This window comes from Saccopteryx bilineata, chromosome 3, assembly GCF_036850765.1.
Source record: "Saccopteryx bilineata isolate mSacBil1 chromosome 3, mSacBil1_pri_phased_curated, whole genome shotgun sequence".
In the NCBI taxonomy this organism is placed as follows: Eukaryota; Metazoa; Chordata; class Mammalia; order Chiroptera; family Emballonuridae; genus Saccopteryx; species Saccopteryx bilineata.
Genome location: NC_089492.1, coordinates 72,389,957 through 72,414,693, shown reverse-complemented (window position 1 = coordinate 72,414,693; position 24,737 = coordinate 72,389,957).

Sequence of the window (24,737 nt, the reverse complement as noted above, 5' to 3'; positions counted from 1 at the left end):
TATGGGCTGGCTACTTCACTAAACTTTAAGAACACAATGAGTGCCTGACCTCTGGTGGTGCAGTGGATAAAGCGTCATCCTGGGAACACTGAAGTTTCTGGTTCAAAACCCTGCACTTGTCTGGTCATATATGGGAGTTGATGCTTCCTGCTCCTCCCCCCTTTTTCTCTCTCTCCCCCCCTCTCTCTTTCCCTCCCTCTCTTCTCTCTAAAATGAATAAATAAAAATAAAAGAATACATCAAATGCTTTTAAAAAAAGAACACAATGAGTGAACAGAGTATCTGACCTCAAGAAGCAAGAGGGAGTCTTTAAATATCAGAACTTCGGAGGCATGGTTGCCCTTCTTGATGCTTCATAGTTACAGTATAGGGAAGCTTAATGAGCAAGTCAGTGTTTACTCTACAGACCAGTATTATATCCTGATAGCATGTCTTTCTAAATTTCAAAATACAGCGAGGTAACATGAGGTGACATGACAGGTCAGACAGCAGATAAATAAATAATTCGACATGTTTAACAGTCATAATCAAATCAAGACAAATCTTGCATATTTCACCAAACCTTGCATATCTCTGCTGGCTATGTAAATTTGCTATTTAGAGTTCTTTACTGATGAAGAAAGTGATTTAAAAAGCATTGTGAAGCTGGATTATAAATTGAGTATATTTTTGAAGAGTATTTTTTCCATGTCTAAAATTCTATTAATGGAAAAATGTACATGATGGCTTAATAATATAAAAATACTATTCTGGACCTTGGCTGATTGGCTTAGCAGCAGAGCATTGCCCCGCATGTGGAAGTCCTGGGTTTGATTCCTGATCAAGGCACACAGAAGTGAATGTCTGCTTCTTTACCCTCCCCTTTCTGGTCCCACATCCTTGGTTTGAATGGTTCGAGCAAAGTTGGCCCCAGGCACTGAGAATGGCTCCATGGTCTCACCTCAGATGCTAAAAAAAAAATGGCTCTATTGCTGAGCAATCAAGCAGTGGCCCAGATAGGCAGAGTATTGCTGGGTAGGGGGCTTACGAGGTGGAAACCCGTCAGGGCGCGTGCAGGAGTCTGTCTCTGCCTCCCTGACTCTCACTTAATAAGAATTAAAATAAAAATAATGATAATACTATTCTGGAAATGGTTGAACCCAGAATAATTCACAGGTGAGAGTGTAGCAATTTAAAAAATTTAGTTTTTGTAATGATTTTTTTAAAATGTGTTATTTATTTAGTACCATTTCCTATCAATATTTTTTTATTTTATTCCTCTCAAAAATTGTAATCGTAGTCTGTAAAATAACAAATTACATTTTATTTCATAGACTTCATTTTGAAAAAGTTGGAATGATATGAGAAAATAAAAATATTAGTAGCACATTTAAAATGCCAGAGATCTCAGAATTTAGTGTCCCAAAATACTCTGAATTAAATATAAATGGGAATGAAAGGACACTTGATAAAGAACCCAAAGACATTAACCTACTTCTGTGCTATGTATCTACCCAGATCTCAGGATCTCAAACACTTCAATAATGTTTGTAAGTAATTTAAACCCTTTGTTTGAAAACAACCCATCGGCTTATAACATAAATTGCACACTTTAATTAATGAATTTCTTACTCTCAAAAAGAAGTGATTGTGACAGGCTGGTGTCCTGGCATTTTCCCTTGAGTTTTACAGAAGCACTAGTTTGCCTGCAAGGCCTATTGAAGAGTGAGTGGAGGGAACACTAAGAGCTCAGAATACACAAGAATAAACTTGAGAATCAGTACACTGAACACACACATACCATCTGAATGCATTACTTGGAGGTAATTTTTTTTCAAAACTCTCTCAAGACTACTCACAACAAACTTGCCTTTTTCATCACTGCGACCCTGGTCACCACCCCAGAAGTCATCCTCACTCTGCTGGACTTGTGCTCCCTTAGGAGCCCTGTGTCTAGCTCCTGTGGCTGGCCAGCCATCTGTCCCTCGCCACTGTGTGCACTGATGGTGTGAGCTGGCTCCAGTCCAAGGGCCAGCTCTTACATAGTAAACTTTGCTGCAAATATTCCTCCTTTTATGTAAAATTAAAACTAGATCTTTCCCAACACATATCCTGTCTTCCTCCAAAACCCAAGCCAATGACACTCTCCTTCCTTCCTCTCCTCCGCCGGCCTGCCAAGGTCTCCAGCAAAGTGCCCATCTGCACACTGGCCTTACCAGGGCCACGTGTATGAAAGCATTGCCATTTCCTCCACTCAGAAATGGAAATGGTGCTGGCTGGCTGATGTGGATCTCCTGCCTCGAATTCCATGCCGGCCGGTGAAACATGGCTGCGGGGGAGTCAAGGACCGACCCTTTGAGCACCCCCTAACCCAGTGTCAGGGAGCAGGACAGCTCCTCCAGGCACGCGAGAGCCTGTCTCCGGGGTCCTCCCGCTGCGGTACTCTTCCTTGGCCCTTCCCATCTCACCAGATGGCCGAGGCCAGAATTCCCCACTTCAGGCATAGGCATTCCACAACTCCCTTCTTCCATCAACACAAACCTTTTAACTTCACTCTTCTGCTTTTCTTCCAGCCCCAGAGGAGAAGGTGTATTTATTTTTTTAACCTTAACTTGCTTCTTATGCCCACGATCGATTGCCTCCTTTTCCTGCAAGAATGTGTTCCAGAAACTATCAAATTCTTGTTTTGTGTTAGTTCAAAAAAGAGTCTCAAAATTTCTTCTTAAAAAATTATTTACTTTTTCTTTCTATACATTCAAGAAACACTATCTTGGACCCCCCCCCCAAAAAAAAAGGTTTAAATTTATTGCGGTAACACCCACATTCTCCTAAAATACAGTTCCTATATCATGCTACGACTGCCTCTGAGTGGACACCAGCGACCACATGACCACCAGGCCCACTGCCTTTTGTTTTAGCTGCCACTCCCCATGGCCTTCCTTTAGCAGCTAATATTTCCGGTGCCCATGCACAGCCCTGATGCCTTCATTCACAGTATGTTCTCAGACCCAGCATGTGGCTGACCCTGTCCAGCAACTGTGGACACACTGCAAACAAAACAGACCCAAAACTTGCCTTTGTGAAGCAGATGTTAGGGAATAAGCAAGTTAGTTACATAGTATATTAGAAAGTGATCAGGTCTATGAAGAGAAATAAATCCAGGAAAGAGAGAGTGAGGGCAAATACATAGGTTTGGAGTCTACAATTCTCTCTACTAGATGGTGAAGAGAATCCTCTTCGGGAAGGTGCCATTTATTTGAGCAAAGATTTAAAGGAATTGAGGAGTGAGCCACATGGGCATGTGAGAAAGATCAAGGCGGGCAGAAGCCTGTGCCAAACCTGAGATGGGAACAAAGAGGCACATGTGGCAGATGCGGAATGAGGCAGGGAGAGAGAAGCATGACAGGACAGAAGAGGAAAGAGCTGGGCAGGTCGTTCATTAGAGGTGCTGGCTCCCCAGACGGGGCTCACCTGGGGGAACACTTTAATTCTGCCCTGAATGATAAATAGGAGTGCTCTGGAAAGGGAGAATACCATGTGTGGTATGTCAACATGTCACCTTCAGGGTAACAGGTGAGTGGTTTCAGGTAACTGAAGTAGGGCCCTGGTGAAGAAGAAAAGGAGAGGAAGGAAGGAAACAGAAGCCTCAGGGTTAAGACGGCTGAACTTCAGTCCATGGCCAGCAAGGAGTCACCAAAGGCCTTAGACAAGGAGAGTGGCGTCCGTGACACAGAGAAAGAAGTCTGAACCAGATGCCAAGGCTCTACAAAGGGCCAGGAGTTTCTTGAGCTCTTGGGCTTCCCAAGCACTCTTCCTCAGCCCCTTCCCCACCACGGTCCCCAACCCCCACACACAGCAGAGGGCTTGCTGCTGTCACTTAGCCTATCTTGCTTTTCTGTGTTTCCCCTCTATTCCTTTGTGCTGGTGATCAAGCTTGTGTGTCTCATGGCCTTCAACATTCTGTTTTGTGATCCTGGAGCTGGAACTCAGCAAGTGACACTGTGACTTGCCAGCTGTTTCCTATTAGGCCCTGACAATGAGAGAGGAAGGCTGAGGGAAGACTAGAGAAACGCTCCATCCTTCTGCTACTGTTACTTCCCATGGACCTTGTGGATGGCTCTTCAGCCCTCCTGAGCAGCAGCCATTGATTCTAGAGGTAATTAGTTTCAATTTCCTCTCTTTTAATTTGTTTTACACCCTAAATAGCTAGGTCAGAGACACTAGCATGGCCACATGGTGCTCAGGTCCTCAGAAATATGGGTTTAGCTCCACGGGTTCCTTTCCAGAGTTTCTGAGGTACCAGCATCTCCTGGAGAGCAGCTTCCTTTAGGGGTCATGAGTCTCACCCCACTGGAACCCTGCTTCAAGCTTCCAGGGTGTAATGGCCAGTTGCTCCCCTTGATTGCATTAGCCCTATGGATGAAGGCTGACCCTGGAAATCACTACCTCTGTGTTATTTTCATCTTGTGTGTGTCTTGCCTCTGTAGTCCTCCAGTACTAATGTAACCAACTTTCTATACTGATTCTCTACATTAGACTAGCTGGTGTAATCCCTGTTTTCTTGACTATACTCTGACTAGATACATTTCTTTATTTTCCTTCTTATTTTGAACATTCAACTGAAAGTATTTCATGGACCTTTGTTTCTATTGAATCTTTAAGACATTCTTCTGTTTTATATTTTTTGGACTTAAATAAAAGCTCACTTCAAACCAGCTAAATAGCCTGATCAGTTGGTTGCGCAGTGGATAGAGTGTTAGCCTGGGATGCTGAGGACTCAGGTTCAAAACCCCGAGGTTACCAGCTTGAGCATAGGCTCACCAGCTTGAGAATGGGGTCGCCAGCTTGAGCATGGAATGATAGACATGGCCCCATCGTTGCTGGCTTGAGCCCAAGGTCGCTGGTTTAAGCAAGGGTTCACTGGCTCAGCTGAAGCCCCATATCACAGCACATATGATAAAGCAATCAACAAACAACTAAGGTTCCACAACTATGATTTGATGCTTCTCATCTCTCTCCCTTCCTGTCTGTCTATCTCTCTCTTTCTCATGAGCACTAAAATTTTTTAAAAAAAATTAAAAAAAAACCCCAGCTAAACAAGGATCTAAGACCTTGCAATATTCAAGGCAGTGTGTTAGACACCATACTATTAGTAGTGGAGCTGTGGCGTTCTCTCTCTGTAGATAGATATAGACATAGGTATTGACACAGCTATAAATATAGTTATAGGTACTAATGTAGAGATACAGAAATAATCTGAGCTAAGCAATAGTAGATCTCCTATAGAACATGAGCTCTTGTATTCTACTTTGTCAACCATGCTAATATCATTTCAACCACAGAAGATTTTAGTAAGCACCGTTCTTCTTGGTATATTGGTTTTATTTTCTCATGTGATTGAAATAATGTCATCTTTTCCTGTTACATAAATAGCTCAATTTTCTCATACCCACAGTGCCATAGCAAACACTGGTGCCATTACTACCGTTCTCATCACACCGGCATGCTGTAGAATTCGCAGCCTACAACCTCCTTCCTCCTTTGCCAGTGCCTCTCCTTCCTGACTTGGGAGAGGAGTTGGAGAGTTGGTAGGGGATTGTCAACTAGTGTAAACAAAGCAACAGTAGTTTAAAAATTGGACAAGAAAAGTTTGCAGGCCCAGAAGGCAAAAAAGGGAAGAGATTAAAACTGAGAAATCAGCAACATTATAAAGAAGGAACATTGGCACTAGTTAGAAGCTTGGAAAATCAAATGCCAGTTTAAAGGCAGTTGGTACTCTGGGCCTCTCAGGAAGTAGGGAAGACACATTTCACATCCTTTGTTTGAGATGAATGAATTCTCAAGCTGCTAGATTTCAATGAACTGAAAGGTACATTATTTGTGGAATATACTTAAGAATTCCTGAGGGTGCTAGATCAACAGGAACTGGCATAATTTATTATATTCCAGCTGACATAGTGAAGAAGAAAACCAATTCTGTATAAGGGTCACATGAAAAAGGAAGTCAACTGTAAAAGAAATCAGATCTTATTTTTTCCTGATCTCTAGCCAAACATTCAGTTAAGAGGTGAACTTTTCTTCCAGCAAAGAAATGTTGCTTGCCAGGAATGTGGAGGTAAGCTATCTTATTCCAGGCCAAACTGAGAATGAATTATGAAAGTGAAACTTATATCTTTTGGAAAACCAGATCAACTAAAGATCGGATGCAAAATATTAAAAGGAGTTGAATTCAGGAAGATCTGGATTCTAACTAAATCTCAGCGGGAAATCAAGAACTTTGTGGTTTCCTTTTCTTTTCTTTTTTCTTTTTTAATCAAAATTTATAGCTCTTATGTTTGTAGTAAAAAAAATAAAATAATGCTTTCTGAAGTTTGTATATGTTTTGTGGGGCTTTTAAATCATTATATTATTTAAACAGCAGCAGATGGTGCATTTAACATATGACAGTACTGTGTATCAGGCTGGGGGGACAAAGTTGTTGCTTGAACATTTCTGTAGCATCATGAACAATTGCATTGACTTACAAGTCAACAGTGTCCTAGGGGAAAAATTATCGATGATTGAAATCAAGCACAATGGTGCTATTCATAGACGCTAGCAATAAAAATTATGGGGAAAAAATGATATATTCATCATTTGAATGCATAACTATTTCAAGCTATTTTTATGATTTTAAATAAAATTAATAAAGGAAAAAAATGCATTTATGTTCAAAGAACAATTTAATCACTGTCCTTTGACACTTATTTATAATAGACTTTCATTTGTGATTGGCCAGCATTGGAATCTCTTGAAACAAGTAAAGCATTTCTGATAAGGGAGTAGAAGCTAAGGATTTTAAAATACATTAAAAAATTTATATGACCTGGAACACTGAGGTCCCCAATTCAAAACCCTGGGCTTGCCTGGTCAAAGCACAGATGGGAGTCGATGCTTCCTGCTCCTCCTCCCTTTCTTTCTTTGTCTCTCTCTCTAACCTCTCTAAAACGAACAAATAAAATCTTTAAAAAAATTTATAGTAGAATTCATAAAAACAAATAATGTAGAGTGTTGTTTGACTAATATGTGAAAAATAATCATTCCTCCTTTTCCCTACATTTTATAAAGTTGAAAAGCTAATATCAGTCTATTGTTAGCCTATGTTCTTATAAAATTGTTATACTATGTTTTATGAAATTATTGAGATCTAGGGTTTAATAAGAAAGAGTGGGTGTTAGCTTATAAACCAATCTTCTTTAGTATAAGTTTTCATCCATATGGCAGACGCCTTGTAGTGCACTTACCTCAAAGCCATGTGCTAATCAACATTTTCTAAGTGCTTGTATAGAAAGTAATGCAAATGCTGATGGAATAGAACTGTTTCTTGATCTCAAGAGTATTTTGTTGTAGTAGAATTTTATTTTAGAAAATTACACTGTTAAAAACCATAATGGCATACCTTGAGTCCAGCAAGGGAAAATAAATGTTGGATCATTTTACATGTTTTCTTCCACTGGGTATTCTGGAAGTTTATGTTGGTTTTTCAGGTTAGATTACTCACAATGTTTGAGGTCAGAGTTTCAACAGAAAGGGTCTAAGAAACTGTCTTTACTATTAGGAGAGACTATGACAGAGATACAAACCATTCAGCAATATTTAGCCAAAAATACTATATGTAAAGTGCTGTAAAATTGAGAATTCAATAAATTATAGCCAAGAGTAGTGTATAAAAAGTACTCTAATAAGAAAAGTGATGAGTACACAAAAAGAAAGCCAATTAACTAGTATAAGAATTCAGAGATGGGCCCTGGCTGGTTGGCTCAGTGGTAGAGCGTCGGCCTGGTGTGCAGAAGTCCCAGGTTCGATTCCCGGCCAGGGCACACAGGAGAAGCGCTCATCTGCTTCTCCGCCCCTCCCCCTCTCCTTCCTCTCTGTCTCTCCTCCCACAGTGAGGCTCCATTGGAGCAAAGATGGCCCAGGCGCTGGGGATGGCTCCTTGGCCTCTGCCCCAGGAGCTAGAGTGGCTCTGGTCGCAACAGAGCGATGCCCCGGAGGTGCAGAGCATTGCTCCCTGGTGGGCAGAGCATCGCCCCCTGGTGGGTGTGCCGGGTGGATCCCGGTCGGGCACATGCGGGAGTCTGTCTGACTGTCTCTCCCCGTTTCCTGCTTCAGAAAAATACCAAAAAAAAAAAAAATGCAGAGATGGCCTGACTGGGCAGTGGCACAGTGGATAGAGCATCGGACTGGGATGCAGAGGACCCAGGTTCAAAACCCTGAGGTCAATGGCTTGATCATGGAATTATCCAGCTTGAGCTCAGGCTTACCAGCTTGAGCATGGGGTCACTGGCTTTAGTGCAGGATCATAGACATGACGCCATGGTTGCTGGCTTGAGCCCAAAGATTTCTGGCTTGAAACCCAAGGTTGGTGGCTTGAGTCCAAGGTTGCCAGCTTGAACAACAGGTCACTTGCTTTGCTGTAGCCTCCTGGTCAAGGTACATATGAGAAAGCAATCAATGAGCAACTAAGGAGTTGCAACGAAGAATTGATGCTTCTCATCTCTCCTTTCCTGTCTGTCTGTCCTATCTGTCCCTCTCTCTGTCTCTGTCACACACATACACACATACACATACACACACACGAATTCAGAGATGAACAAAAGTTTTTATTTTCTGGAGAAATAAGAAAGGAATGACAATGAAGAATGTGGTTGGTAGAAAACATCTATGTGATCTCTGCCTCATAATATTCATATCATTATGTCATTTTGTCCCCTTGAGTGACTCTCTATTAATAGATAAAGATGATTGTATGTCACTTCTGTGTTTGCTAAAAAATGGCACTGGCTTCCATTTCATATGATTTCTCTTGCTCTCTCATTGCTCTGATGATGTAAGCTGCCATGCTGGGTACTTCCCAGTGTGGTGCCAAAGCTGGAGGCAGCCTCCAATCAAAAGCCAGTGAGAACCTCAAACCCTCCATCAGTAGACTATAGGGGGCCGAATCCTGCCTACAACCACACAGATGAGTTTGGAAGAGAATTCCATCCCAGCTGAGTTCTGAGGTACCTGCAGCCTTGGTTGACTCCCTGATTGCAGCTTAGTGAGTTTTGTCGAGACATAGGCATCCAGCTAAATTATGCCCAGACTCCCTGTGCAGAAAAATCATGAAATAATAAATGTTAGTCATTTTAAGCTGCTAAGTTTCAGAGTAATATGTCATATAATCATATGGACTACTATAAGAAGAGCCAGGAAAGAGAGGAAAGCTTCAGGTCAATGGATTCAAGTAGAAGGGAGATGAAAATATGTTCCTAATGCAAAGAATAGCATAAGAGATGCACAAACTTGGGAAATGGCATGATGTGTTTGAAAAGAGCAGTTATTTAAATTTTCTTTAGTATAATGTGTAGAAGATTATGTACAGGTTAAAATATTAAAGCACACTGAAATCTCAATATAGATAGTCTGGAAAATCAAATTTAGAATTTATATTGTACTTAGTTGAATTAGATACATAAGGGGAGCAGAATAGTACTCTAGGAAGTTGTACTGAGAGTAATGTGTAAGACGAATTAAAAGGGAAAGACAAAATATACTATTAGAAGACTATGTAATAAGACAGGAAAAAAAGTAATGAAAAAAGTAAGAGTAATGAAATAAAGATGGGAGAGATTACAGTAATAGAAGAAATGATCAGATCTTTTGTTCTTTATCTACTGTCTGGGAGTCTTAAGGAAAGCAATAAGCATCTGTAAAGATTTTTTTTTAAATAATTTTATTTTTTTTAATGGGGTGACATCAATAAATCAGGATACATATATTCAAAGATAACAAGTCCAGGTTATCTTGTCATTCAATTATGTTGCATACCCATCACCCAAAGTCAGATTGTCCTCTGTCACCTTCTATCTAGTTTTCTTTGTGCCCCTCCCCCTCCCCCTTTCCCTCTCCCTTTCCTCCCTCTCCCCGTAACCACTTCTGCCAGGAAGAAATACAAATGGCCAACAGATATATGAAAAGATGCTCATCTTCTTTAGCTATTAGAGAAATGTAAATCAAAACTTCAATGAGATACCACTTCACACCTGTTAGATTAGCTATTATTAACAAGACAGGTAATAGCAAATGTTGGAGAGGCTGTGGAGAAAAAGGAACCCTCATACACTGTTGGTGGGAAAGCATCTGTAAAGATTTAATCGTGCAATACTGGGAAAAGAGTGAAGTAATGTGAGAAGTACAATATGAATTCAAGAGGAAGCATAATTAAAGATGAAAAAGGCAAGTCTTGTCTTTTGATCTTTCAAGGCAAGTTAGCAATAAAACACTGTGGTGACAAAGCCAGAGGAACTGTTGACCAATTTTAGGATAGAATTTATATGTAGGTTATAGTTAAAGATGTGTGAAAGGACCAAAGTCAGAGCCCAGGGAGAACCTTGGAAAAGATCTATTTTTAACCTAAATGAAAATAGATAAAAGAGCCAGAGAAAACAAGGAATTAGTAGAAGAAAGTGCTTGGTATGAACATAGATGCAGATAAGTTCTTATACAAATAAAAAATCAAAACCCAGTGTTTTAGGCCCAAATAAGATTACCAGCAAAGCTATCATTTATTTATTTTTTTATTTTATTTATTTATTTTTTTTGTATTTTTCTGAAGCTAGAAACCAGGAGAGACGGTCAGACAGACTCCCACATGCGCCCGACCGGGATCCACCCGGCATGCCCACCAGGGGGTGGGGCGATGCTCTGCCCCTCCAGGTCGTCGCTCTGTTGAGACCAGAGCCACTCTAGCTCCTGGGGCAGAGGCCAAGGAGCCATCCCCAGCGCCCGGGCCATCTTTGCTCCAATGGAGCCTCGGCTGCAGGAGGGGAAGAGAGAGACAGAGAGGAAGGAGAGGGGGAGGGGTGGAGAAGCAAATGGGTGCTTCTCCTGTGTGCCCTGGCCAGGAATTGAACCCGGGACTTCTGCACGCCAGGCCGACGCTCTACTGCTGAGCCAACCGGCCAGGGCCAAAGCTATCATTTAGAATTGCAGGACATATAAAGAGCTTTCCAGACCAAAAAAAAAAAAAAGTTCATTTTAACCCAATCCATATTACATAAAACATGAAAGGGTCTTCTTTAAGAAGATGAAGAAAAATAAAAATTATGAACAATACAATGGCAATAAATACATAAGCCTCAACAATTGAATCTAAAAAAATACCAAAAAAAAAAACCCACCCCAAAATGAATGAACAAGCAGAACAGAAACAGACTCACAGATACAGAGAACATTTTGACAGTTGCCAGATGGGAGAGAGTTGGGGAGGATGAGTGAAAAAAGTGAAGGGATTAAGAAGTACAAATTGGTTGTTACAGATAGTCATGGGGATGTAAAGTATGGCATAGAAAATATATAAAAAAAATTCTCAGCCATTCAAAAAGATTTGAGAAAGCTGCCATATAATCCCTCTATTTTGAGAAAGAATTTGCATAAGTGTTATAGTTAATTGTTATTATGTCTTCCAAAAAAATTATAATAAACCTAAGTAATTGAATTAATTTACTTTCCACATACTACTCTTTAAAACGAAAGTATCTTTGTAAGACAATTCCATAGATTTTAAAGTGCTTCTTTGTGATAAATAAATCTTTTTAAAAGATGTCAGCTGTAGATTTATTTATTTTCTTAACAAATCTCTATCTCCTACCTTATATAGACAAAAGAAATTCAAGGCATTGTGGACATCACAGTAAATAAGATAAATACAATTCTCACTCACAAGGAGCTTATATTTTGACAGGTCACTGGAAATTTCTGATAGACTTATGATGCTTCCATAAAAGGGAATGCTTACCTGTATATTCACCTGTGAGGAAGGTCATGAAACTAACTATAGCAAATACAGTGTCAGGTCTTACTACCATATAAGAATCACTTTAATGTAGTGTATTTGTGTGGGGAAAAAAAGAACTGGGGAATGTTTTAAATCCACTTTGGCTGCCCCTGTGAATTGTTAGCATCTGTCTAGCATTTCCTATTCCACAGCTCACTTCTCCCATTGCTGATTATGGCAGTTTTGGCCTGGAGTTCATGTTCCCCTAATACTATAAAGATATCACATCCCACTCATAGGATCTGGCCTCAACCCTGATTTAACTCTCTTCTCCCCACTTTCCTACCAGGCAGTTCATAGGACACAGGAATATTCGGCAGTACGTTTCTACATGTATGCCTTACTAAGTCAAAAATAGCACCATAACTCTGGTAGTCATAGTGAGGTCAGACTGGTCAGAGATAGAAGACTGCTATGAGAAGGCCAAACCAGAGTAGTCTTTGGCACTCCAAGTTAAGACATGTCTAGGTTTGTTATTGATACTCTTAGTACATGCAAACACTTGAGGTAAGATGATAGCACCCCAAATCTAATTCCAGTTGTAATCTCCCATCTGTTAAGACAAAATCTTGGACAGTTATCTGTTTAGTGACATATCCAAGCAGTTAAAACAATATGTAGCACAAGTAAACACTCAATAAGTAGTATAAACGAGTAAATATGTAGGTCATAGTTGTGTCCAATTTTCTAGGAGACTTGATATCACAGTTAATTTGTGATTTGATCTCTGCTGTCTGACTAACTTAGTACATTAGAAAGTTAATAGAAAAGTATAGGTCCTACGTTTCTTTCACATATGGATTACTTTGCTTTATTCAACTCTATAGCTCCAAACTCAACCTTTGTCAATAACGCCAACAATGAACCAATCAACCAACAAATTTGTACTGAAGATGTACTACCATGTGTCCAGAACTGAGGAAGCATCCTTAGGCTTGACCATAATACACTTCTTAATGAGAACATGCTCGAAAGGACAAAGAAGGCAAGGAGTCAAGCAAGAGAGTAGATTTAGCAGGATTAATACTTCACTACAACTGGAAAAATGTTCAAATCAATGAGTCAGAAATTCCATCTTTCTTCAATGACAGGTCATTATCTTTTATAAGTAATTCTACCCAAGTGGTAAACATCTGCACTTTATAATAATCAGCATTAAATGAAGCAGAGCATTGGAAAACTTCCAGCAAATTGGGAAACTGGGAAGAATAGGCAGCACACTTTTGAGTACTTTGGTGCAATTAGGACATTATTTCCCATAGCTACTCTGTTTCTTCTACATATAGGTAGGAATTGCTGTACAGTTATAATCTGAGATAGTGACAACGTCATTAATGTTTATTCTTTCTGCGGATATCTACATTTTTGAAAAAAAAATAACAGTGATGATAGGAAAAACTCAGCCTCTCTCACTCTCTTTTCGTGTCTTGTTCTCTCTTTCTCTCTTTCTCCCTTTCTTTCTCTGTCCATGGTTCATAAGTAATCACCTTTCCCCATCTGAACCAAATTAACTCATAGGGAGGAGATGTTACAAGAGCTTTCACAGACTTGTTTCCAAGGAAACAGCTTCTTTTGTCCATATGAGTCCTGCAGTTCAGACAGTAGATTGCTTTTATCATCAGACAAGAGTGTAGAGAAACCAATGAGTTTACAGGTACTGAAAGTGTTAAAATCAAATTAGTGGTCCCACTAAAATCAGTACTAGATCACCATTTTTTTTAAAAGTCTCAATCTACTGTAGGGAGTTGTGGAAAATGTTATGAGTGGGGTTTCAAAATACTATTTTATTATGCTGTGTGTAATCATAAAATGGCTTCACAAGAGGAACTTCCTCAATTCCGTGGGCTCTAATCCTTCAGTCTGGTGGAGCCCTCTACTGGAAAGCTCTTTGTATCGAAGAAAGTATTTTGTCTTTCAAAATCCACCAATGTGTGAATTAGGTTGGTAGATATTTTTTAACTCTTTCTTATGAATTTATCTGTATTTCAACAGTGTCAAGTTACTTCAAAGAGTTTCTCTTCACTGGTGGGCTGTTGTGTCCTGTTTGGAGAAAACAGCTGTTACAGATACTTGATCTAAATTCCTCTGTGTTTGACATAGACCGTTATTCTAATTTAGTAATTCTTTTAAGCTGGGAAACCTTCAAAAACAAGCAAAATTCAAATTTTTATGTTTCTCATTATTGTTAATCATTCTGAGTTACACTTTGAAAAACTTTTTATTAATATCATATTTTAAAAATATGAAAAATACAATAAGAAGAAAGGACAATAGTATTTTAAGATGGCAGGATGAAACTTTAGGTATTACAAGATCAGAACTGTATTGCTTTAGGCAGAAGAAATTACAATATCTACCATCAAAGGAACGGAGCCAAGGAAAAGTTCAAACTTTAGTGTAAAGATAAAGTCAAAGTATGTAATTTCCTGAGTATGAAAAGCTTAGAAGGACAATATTAGAGAAAATGTATCATTAAGGATAAGTTATTACAGTTTATTCCATATTAACTACATATGTACTCAACATTAACTGTAGTGACATTTAATATGATAAATAAAAATGTTATAGTTAAATCATATCCATATAAAAATATAAGGATGGGAATTGATATTTCTTATCATTCATGCTTTTTTTTCCCCCCTTCATTAAAATTAACCCAAGTACCTACTGGAGTTTTAAAATACATAAAGCTTGTTTGTTTACAATAGTAAAGATCTGGAAACAGTCCAAGTGTCCATCAGTGGATGAGTGGATTAAAAGCAGTGGTACATATACATAATGAAATGCTATGCAGCTGTGAAAAAGAAGAAAATCTTACCTTTTGCTATGGCATGGATGGACTTGGAGATTATTATGCTAAGTGAAATAAGCCAGGTAGAGAATGACAAATATCATATGATCTCACTTATATGTGGTGTCTAATGAATAAAGTGAACTGAGGAACAAGATGGAGTAAAAGATGGAGTCACAGGGAGCAGAGGGACAGCTGTCAGAGGGAAGGGGGATAAGGAGATGGGATCAGAGAAGGTGAAGGAATTAGGCAAATAATATATGCATAACACATAGATAGAGATAACAGGACAGCAAATCTCAAAGGAAGGGGACAGGGGGGACAAGAGGGTGGGGTGAGGAATTTATATTTATTGAGATCCTTGAATTTATGTTAATACAATAAATTAAAATTAATAAAAAATTAAAACAAAAAAAATAAAATACATGAAGCTTTTGGTAAATGTTTCATTGTATGTAGAAAATAAATATTCCACTGACTGAGACTGCCCTGTGCCTGAATGCAGGTACAGTCTGTCTCTGCCAGGAACAATAATGAAATCTAGCCCCTCTGGGTTTAGTGAGAAATGTTAAATTAGGATTTTCATGTAATTAATGGTCCAAACCAGGAGAGTAAAAGGTAATAGAGTATGCCATGGCAATAGCACAAATCAAAACTGTTTGAGGCCACCTGGGGCCGATAATCACACAATTTGTGACTCATATAAGTCTGCTGCATGAAGGCTTAGTTATTTGGGGCTGAGACAGATACGCTTAAAAGATAACATAGGAAGCAATGATTGTCCTAACTTCAACAACATTTTTTTTAGTTTTGCATTAAATGGTTTATATTTAAACCAGAAAGATAGGCACTATATTTTGAAACCTGACTATATCAATAGGCTGTAATAATTCTGCTCACTGTTATATGACACTGATGTTTACCAAAAGTATTCTTCATTGATATTAAGAGAATACTATATATTAAGAACATTGCTTGGAGGTCAGACATACTAGATTTGAATCCTACCTCTATGATTTAATGTCTGGCAGTTAAGCTTAATTTTTTCCATGTGGAAAAATAGAGATACTATAATATGCATGTCTAAAGGTTGTTATGAGGTTTTAATGAGATAATGACTTTAAATAAAAAAATGCTGGATATAGTATAAGGGTTCCAAATATGAAAGCTATTATTATTTATTCATGGGAGTAACTTTTATTCATTAGTGCTTTTAAGTTTTCCAATAGTTTTCATATGCATGGTTTGATATTTTCCCTTATGATTCCAATTTACATTATTTATTTATATTTTCTAAGTGAGGGTGCTCACAGTTACAGAGCTTATGTGATTTAACCTGCCTGGGGACACATCTCAAGATGTAAAAATCACCAGAAACAACTTAAGAAAAAGAAGAGTGGGAAATGTAAGTCAGCCAATTTGGTGAGATGCACAACTATTCTAGAATGCTTTCAAAGGTGTCTATTTAAGGTCATCTTTGAAGAAGGAATTATAGCCTCTATTTAATAGAGGATAAAGATTTCTCAAATGACTAATTCTTTCACCTACAGACGTGGATTCAAATTAATTTTCCCCATTCTGAGGCATGTAACACTTGCTCCCTGAAAGTTTCTGGGAAACTTTGAGAAAAGTCTGTAGACTGCAGGCTTCAAAGTACCTTTGCTGCACCTCCTCTATGGTACTTAGATCTTTTGGGGAATGTTATGACCAAACCAATCTTCTGGTCCTGATATTGTCATAACCTACCAGACAGAATGTAATACTTCCCGTCTTCCTGCCACTTCCATAACTGAGGTCTGAGATTTACTGTCTTCTCTCTCCTAATCTACAACTTTCATCATTACAGCATAGTGGCTAAGGATATTCACGGGTGTCAAACTGTCTGGCTTGAAACATTGGTTTTACCTTTCACTTGCATAAGTTTGGACAAGTTGCTTAACCCTTTGATGACTCTGTTTCCTTGTCTCTAAATAGGCAGAATAGTGTATAACCCATGAGTTCTTCTAATGATTTAAAATGAGATCATGTCACAGGTAAGATGCTTGGAAGTATCTGGATCATAGACAGAAAACAAAATATAAATTTTTATTATTACTGATACTTTTTCTATATCCCAACAATTTCCTGATAGGATGCAATTATACCTGAGCCAGATATAATTCAATTCCATGCTAAAAAAACCTCCAACTGGTCAAAACCTTCAGTCTTTTCTTATGGTTCAAACTTGACCCTCTAAAGAATTCTGCTTCCCCTGTACTATCTTTAAATGTTGATTGCTTATTGTCAAAAATTCTACACTTGACAGGCTAGAAAGTGTCAGGCTTCTATTTCTTTGCCTCCAGAGGCATTCATTCTATCCCATTCAGATAAATATTTCTTTTTTAAGCTTATCCTATTATGCTGCTCCACCTTCCACCTCAATGCTGGTATGCAATGTCTCTGTGGTCAGATGGTTTGTTTACTGCATCTGCCTCACAGTCTTTTTGCACCCACAAATCCCACTGCCATTCTAGATGACTTCAGTGTCTGTGTTGACCTACCCAATAACCTTGTATAGAAATCTGTTGCCCTTCCTAATATAAATGAACTGTACCTCAATTTTACTGCAGCCAACCAGACTCATGGTCATAAGTTAGAAGTGGTTATTACTAAGAATCACTCAACATTCTAAAATATAAACTTCAGTGTTCCACTCTCTAACCAACTTCACTTCCATCAGCTTCCTCACATCTTTGTACTAACATTTTTTACTTTGATGTCTTAGAGATATTAATTCATGATTTTTCTCTCTTCACTCTCCTTCTCCCTCTCTGTCTCTGTTTCTCTCTCTCTCTCATTCTGTAGCTGTCTCTCTCTAGATCTTTCTTTCTCTCTTAAATCCTCATTTCTTAAACCACTAAATTGCTAATATCTCATTGCCTTGTTTATTAGTCCTTTTATACAAACTTGAAAAAAATCTGCAATTCCTGAAAACATTCTAATCCTGGATTAATCAATTTATTCAGCCACTCTCTTACAGCTTAGCTGCCAAAAGTTTTTTTAATACATTTATATATATAAACAACAATTTGAGTTGTGACCACAATAGATTTCCTGATCCTTAGTCTCCACTGGAAACCCAATGCTGTCTTACCGAAATTTCTCAGGCCTCCATAAAGATAAAAACTTCCATGTTTCAAAATAATCATTTTTAACTTTCTTTACTCTCATTAAAATTATTTTAGATAACATTTCCACAATCACACTCAGCAGAAAACCTTGTCTTTATATATATATTCATTTTAGAGAGGAGAGGGAGAGACAGAGAGAGAGAAAGAGGAGAGACAGAGAGAGCGAAGGGGGGGAGGAGCTGGAAGCATCAACTCCCATATGTGCCTTGACCAGGCAGGCCCAGGGTTTCAAACAGGCGACCTCAGCATTTCCAGGTTGACGCTTTATCCACTGCGCCACCACAGGTCAGGCCCTTGTCTCTTAATTCTAGGACAAAATAGAGGCTATCTGACAGGAAGTCCTTCAATTCTTGTTCCTCCCTTATTAACAAACTCACCCACATTGTAACAAATGACTTAGTGAAAACAGAAGTGTCAGATATCTACCTGCAGAGATGGGCCAGGCCTTCTGCTAACACGTATATGTGTACATATTTCTGCATACAAGAAAGAAATCTCAATGTCACCATGAGCCCAAGCCCCAATTCCAAATTGAAATAAATTCTTCTGAATTGGTCTGTCTTTATTGTTAATCTTCTCTAATTCAGGACTTAAACTGCTGACAGAATGGTCTTCACAAAATGTGTAAGTAATCACTTGTGCCAGGCCTGATGCTAATGGTGGTGGGGTTGGAACAAGAGTACAGATGAGGGCTGCCGTAGCATGTCTATGTAGTTAATAATGATAGGCAACTGTTTGTCTCTGCTTTATGCAACTGTTTGACAAATGATCAGATAACTAAATAATTGTTATTGCTCATGTCTTTATTTTCTGAGGTCAGGGCAATAATAATTGCATAAGTTATAAATTAGAGGTATATATAATTAGAGGTATGTAAATTAGAAGTATATATAATATATAAGGTATATATATATAAACTAGAGGTATATATAATATATAATAATCAATGTTTATTTTTTCAATAAATTTTATGTTCTTTGACTTGCTTTTAGCAAAATCACAAATTACACTTTTATTATCAATATTTTCTCAATAGTTTGTCTCTATTTAGAGCAATGCTAAATTAAAAGTCCTTTTTGAACTGTAGTAACTCCTAAATAGCTTCTTATTAATGGGAATTTGGAGAAACTTTTCTCTGCTGAGACAATGGCAACTGGAACTATCAATAAAATTCTTAAAGAAATACTTAAATCAGAGAGGAACAAATTTTACAGGCAATAGTCACACTCTAAGGTGAAGCTATATACATGATAAATTATTATTGCAGCAAATATTATAAACTATTTTAATTTTTTATATAAAGCAACACTAATCATATAACCTTTTATGACTTCTCTTAAAGAAGCATCTAAATCCACACATAATTTAAAGACCTGGTGTCACACTTATGCATCTTTTTACGGTATGCCCTATCTAACATAATTTTAAGAGTTATAAATCATTTGAAACACAAAATATTACTCAGTGGCCATGTGTAATTACTGCATCTTCCACTCCATTGTGTGAGCACCTCTATCTATCCTTTGAACTGAAATACAATATGAAGCAACAGAATGGATGCTTGGCTCAACCAGAAAGCAATAAAATAGTTTCAAGAGACCATTGTATTTATGATATCTGAAGAGAAGGATTTGGCAAGTTGATGGGAATTTGCCTTTTTTCTTTCCTAAGTATGTCTGTAGCTCAAATTCTGCCCATTCTTCAAAGGAGTGTCTGTCTACAATGTCAACAGGGGTACAACCCATGATCAGGCATGGCATTTTTTTTTATTGAGAATATGTGGGAAAATTATGTAGAGAAACATTTCTCTGGAGCCTGAATGGGATTAGTTAGAAGGGTAGATGTTCAGGGCTATGGATCATGTGGTCCTAGCCCTAAAAGCCAGATTACAGATAACACAGGTTAGGGTGATTCAACTTTCTGGTTTGCCTGGGACTTGGGTTTTTCTAGGAGGCAGGATTTTCAGTGCTAAAACGGAGAAAGTCCAAGGCAAACCAGGATAAGCTGATCACCTTATCAGAGGGCTATATGTCTTTTAATAAAATTTGTGTGTAAATTTGTGATATGTATGGCTCCAGGTCATGTATAAGGGTGATGGTGTTCATGTTATTCCTCTACTTAAACTACTTTAAATTTTCTTCACTGACATCATATGAAATCCAAAAAGCTAAGATATTAGACACGACTCTTCTTCTTGTCATGTTTCCATAACTCTCAACATGGTCTTGTCTTTTTGAACTTTCCTTTCCCCTAGTGTATTGCCTGGGTCATTTCTACTTTTCTTATAATCCCATCTCAAACATCACCTCTTCCAGGAAACAGTATCTCATCTTTTCCTGGTCTCAGTATAACACTGAACTTAAGAGCATGGGTTCCAGAGTCAGCCTGCCCTGGTCAGATCCTAGCCCTACCAATTACTAGCTATGTAACCTTGGGCAAATAATTTAACCCCTCTGTGCCTTTATTCTCTTATCTGTAATAGAAAATTGGAATACTACCTACTTAAGAGATGTTGTGAAAGTAAAAGGAATACTGAGAACAATGACTAATATTTAGCAAATATTAAATAAATGCTAACTCATTGTAATTCTTCCCTGACACTATGATTGACAACCCCTAGATGACCAATGCATGCTTCTGAATGCCTGGGAGGAGTTTCTGCTTTCTAGGAGAGTCAGAAATCAAAATGAAATAGGGATGGGGAACTTGATCTGGCTTTAATATTTTACTTAAAAGTTTCCAGTGATTGGGCCTAGGTGTCCAAATGACCTGAATGTCTACATCAGGATGATGGGAATGGTTAGCTCCAGATATTTCCATTTGGAATCTGGAGCACAACTTTAGGGGATTCAGAAACAGTTGTCAGACAGATGGATGGTTGTCATTCAAATGATACGTCCTTTACATAAGGAACTCAGACCTTAATTTACGAGGGGACGGAGCCAGTCTTAGGGAGGGCAAAGAAACAAAAGCATGGTAGAGAGTCCCATAATCTTTCAGAAATGTTGATAGCCTACTATATTCCAGAAACTATGCCAGGGTGGAGTTTGTTTTTTTTCTATTCATTATTTTAATCACATATTGGAAAAAATTAAATTATGTATATAAATCTTCAAGAGTCTGTAGCTCCCAACTGGAGAAACAACATTTAAAAATAGAACACTTAATAGAGGAGCGGAGGATAAAATTGGAAGGAGGGGGAGAAGGGGGAGAAGACTTCCCAACTATGCTTGAGTTTTATCAGTTTACTCCAATTCGACAAATATTTATTTAGCACATATTACATGTAAAGCATTATGCTAGGCTCCAAATTAAAGATGTCCACAGGAAGACAGTCTAGGTCATAATGAATAGGGTACCAGGGGCATTCATCTGTGGCAGTACTATTCCATGCTCTTCCACTTATTTGCTGTGTAGTTTTTTGGCTTAACTTCTATGTGCCTCAGTTTCCTCCTCTGTAAAATGAAGACAACTTCACAGGGTTATTTTAAGAATAGAGCAAGCCTGACCAGGCAGTGGTGCAGTGGATAGAGCGTCGGACTGGGATGCAGAGGACCCAGGTTCGAGACCCCGAGGTCGCCAGCTTGAGTGCGGGCTCATCTGGTTTGAGCAAAAGCCCACCAGTTTGAACCCAAGATCCCTGGCTCAAGCAAGGGGTTACTCGGTCTGCTGAAGGCCCGTGGTCAAGGCACATATGAGAAAGCAATCAATGAACAACTAAGGTGTTGCAAAGCACAATGAAAAACTAATGATTGATGCTTCTCATCTCTCTCTGTTCCTGTCTGTCTGTCCCTGTCTATCCCTCTCTCTGACTCACTCTCTGTCTCTGTAAAAAATAAATAAATAAAAATTAAAAAAAAAGAATAGAGCAAATACACATAAAATGGTTAACATGCTATCTGATGCAAAGTGAGCCCTTAATAAAACTAGCTGTTGTTATAGCTGTTATACAACAAGAACATGCCTTAGCTCTGCTTTGGAGCACCATCTTTCAGCACATCCACTTTTACCATTGCTCATTTGTCTTGGCAGTTTTAAAAATAACATTGTAGCCAATTTTAAGTGATGGAATCATGAAGAACAAGCTAGTTATTGCCATCATTCAGAGTGAGAAACTGAGACACAGAAGGACCCAGGAGCGTATCGCTCCCCTGTCACCATTCCCACAGCCAGGTTCTGGCCTGTTGCTCCTCCCCGGACAGGAGCTCTAACTACAGGTTATCAATGAGAGCTCGGGTTTGAACAAGCACCCCTAGCTTCTGTTGTTTTCCAGGGTGGAGTTTTTGATCAGAACTCCAGACCTGAACAGAAACTGTACGACTCATTCAGAAGGGGTTCAGGGTTAGAAGAGCTGTGAGTTGAAACACACACACCTTGGCTACACACTAACTGGTCATACTGTTTCCTGGATCTTATTTGCCAGTAGGTAGCAAATTGAACCAAGGGGCAGCCCAGCAGATGTCTATGAGTCACTGGATTGGGGCAGTAAAATTATGTCTTTGGTTGTTAGAATTCTACCTGCCTCAGCCAAGTTTGTCTCTTATATTGAATTGTGCTATGTATAGGTGGAAGGGCATAGTGAGCCCAGATGTATGAAGCTAGATGAGGTGAAGTCTCTGGAAATGAAGCACAGACCATTTAAGTAGTGGTGTCAGAACTTCAATCTAGGTCTGAATTTTGAATCTTGCTTTTACCATTTTTAAAACATACCTGGCCCTGGCCGGTTGGCTCAGCGGTAGAGCGTCGGCCTAGCGTGCGGAGGACCCGGGTTCGATTCCCAGCCAGGGCACACAGGAGAAGCACCCATTTGTCTCTCCACCCCTCCGCCGCGCCTTCCTCTCTGTCTCTCTCTTCCCCTCCCGCAGCCAAGGCTCCATTGGAGCAAAAATGGCCCGGGCGCTGGGGTTGGCTCTGTGGCCTCTGCCTCAGACGCTAGAGTGGCTCTGGTCGCAACATGGCGACGCCCAGGATGGGCAGAGCATCGCCCCCTGGTGGGCAGAGCGTCGCCCCCTGGTGGGCGTGCCGGGTGGATCCCGGTCAGGCGCATGTGGGAGTCTGTCTGACTGTCTCTCCCTGTTTCCAGCTTCAGAAAAATGCAAAAAAAAAAAAAAAAAAATTAAAACATACCAAGCATCATCTTTAATGGAATAAATGTGTTCTAGAGAGTAAAAGTAGAGTGAATTGTGTTTCTACCAAATCCCTTTTCAGCAATTTTTATTATAAATGTGGTGACATGTTTCTACCAGCATAGAAAGGGAGGACATTTCAGCATCAACATGTCAAAATAGAATGTAAACAAACAGTTACTTCAGTTTAACCTTACAAAACCCGGTAAGGTAGGGCAGGAAGCTATATATTACTGCCTCCATGTTCTCTGTGCAAAAAGGAAAATGAAGCACATTAGGGTCAAGTAATTTGTCAAAGGTCACCTAGCAACTTGATGAAACTAACACTCTTCCAATATGTTTTCCACCAGACCATGTTAGACCTGAAAGGTCATGGATACACACTTGTTTCCAAGTCTGAATTGCATTTTGGAGTGTGGAACCAGGTGACTAATGGAGAAATAGTGTTTGGATACCATGTTGTTGAGCTTGGAAGAAACAGTCCTCTTTAAGCCAATGACTGAAACTGAGGGAATAAGCTGATGGAAGACTTAATGTTCCAAGGCCAAGTGCTGCCTGCTTGTGTCAAGCAAGATGCATGCAGTTTTACCCCAGTGTTAAAGAGGCAAACATCTGTTACAGTGGAGCTACTCCAATGCGAGGAGATGAGAAAAAAGGTGTTTGATTACAGCACTGACAATATCCACCTACTTTCATAAAAATGCACTATTGCACAAGAACATTTGCCAGGTTAAAAAGCCTGCTGGACTCACCAGGTGGCATTGTTGGATGCAAATCTTGCTTTCCGCTTTGCACAGTAGATGTTTAAAAGTCAACAGATGATTCCTCCAAGTCCCTTTCAATTCTGTGTTTTATGGAAATGTTTAATTAGCTTTATTGACACTCCATCATCCAACCTGTGAAGGTTGGAACTCCAAACATAGTAAATTTACAGAGGGCAATTTCACATTTCTCTATGTATTTAAATATCTTTATGAAGCATGATAATTGATAACACCTTTCTATTTTCTCTTCTGGATCCAAGTGCAGTTTTTGAGCCTGTTTGCTTGGATTAACATGTAAACCTGTTTTAGGAGGATTTCTTTGTTGACTTACACAAGAATCTTAAATAATTGATCTGTGTAAAGGGGTGGAGGTTGTGAGAAAGTCACTTCCCCTTCCCTGCTTGGAGTCCTGTTTCTCACTCATGCAGGCACCACTGCCCACCTCCTGAGCCCGGGGCAGTGCATGATGACTGCACCGATTTGCTATGCATTCTTTGTGCAGTTCCTCCCCCCAGGATGTCAGGGCACCTGGTCCATGTCCCAGTGTCACTGTGACACTTGAGCTCCAGGAAGGAGTAAGAAGTAAGATGAATTCTGAGTTTCTTCTGTGTTAGATTTTCATGGTTACTTTTTTTTATAAGTTTGAAATAAAATGCTCTGACATCTTAGTCTTTTAAAAAGATGTAAATTTGCACATTATATAAGGAAAATGAACTCCTAACTTAAAGAGAAATTACTTCTGTATTTTCATGATTATATACCTCTGTCTTCACAGAAGACTGAGAGATGATTTGTGCATTCATTTGTATTTGTGGTCCAATCTCAGAAATGATACTCTTTACTGAAACTCAAGTCAACTACTAGGATCTATCAAAAAAGGATTATGCACATATATGGGAAAATGAGATTAGATGAAAATGTTTTCATTAACGTGCATGGCTGATAGTGACTTATTCTGACACATCATTAATGTAATGTACACACAGGCTTACACAAACACATGTTTGCACCAGCACATGCATGTAAAAATATGCAAAAACTGGGGAAAAT